The following is a 536-nucleotide window of genomic DNA, read 5'->3' as shown; positions in this document are numbered from 1 at the left end:
ATAGCATATAAATATATGCTATAGAAGTCAAATAAATAAATAGATAGAAATCTAATAAATAGATGAGACAGTTCTATAGAAGTTGAATTTCTTACAAAAAATTGCATGTCTCTTCTGGAGAATGTTAAAAGCAATATATATTGTTGAATATGAACATAAATATAAGTTTGTCCTTCTTCATGCAATACTAAATTTAAGAATCAGCACTTCATTTTATTTTTTTGATATAAATCAAATTAAAATTAAATTATTACATGATAATGACGATGACATGATGATATGACGTATATCAAATAAAATGAGACCCCAATTTATTCAAAATTCTGTGTAAATGGTATCTTAAGTTAACATTGTAAGAACTTGTTGTAATTATTTAAATTCATTTCGTATATATTGGTTCCATAATTATCCAATCTTTAAATTTAAATCTTACTTTAATTTTTTATGATACTTTAAGAATGAATGTAAGAACTCATTCTTAATTATTTAAATTCATTTCGTATATATTGGTCCATAATTATCCAATCTTTTCATTT

This window comes from Teleopsis dalmanni, chromosome 2, assembly GCF_002237135.1.
Source record: "Teleopsis dalmanni isolate 2A chromosome 2, ASM223713v2, whole genome shotgun sequence".
NCBI classification, from domain to species: Eukaryota; Metazoa; Arthropoda; class Insecta; order Diptera; family Diopsidae; genus Teleopsis; species Teleopsis dalmanni.
Note: the sequence above shows the minus strand (reverse complement) of the source record.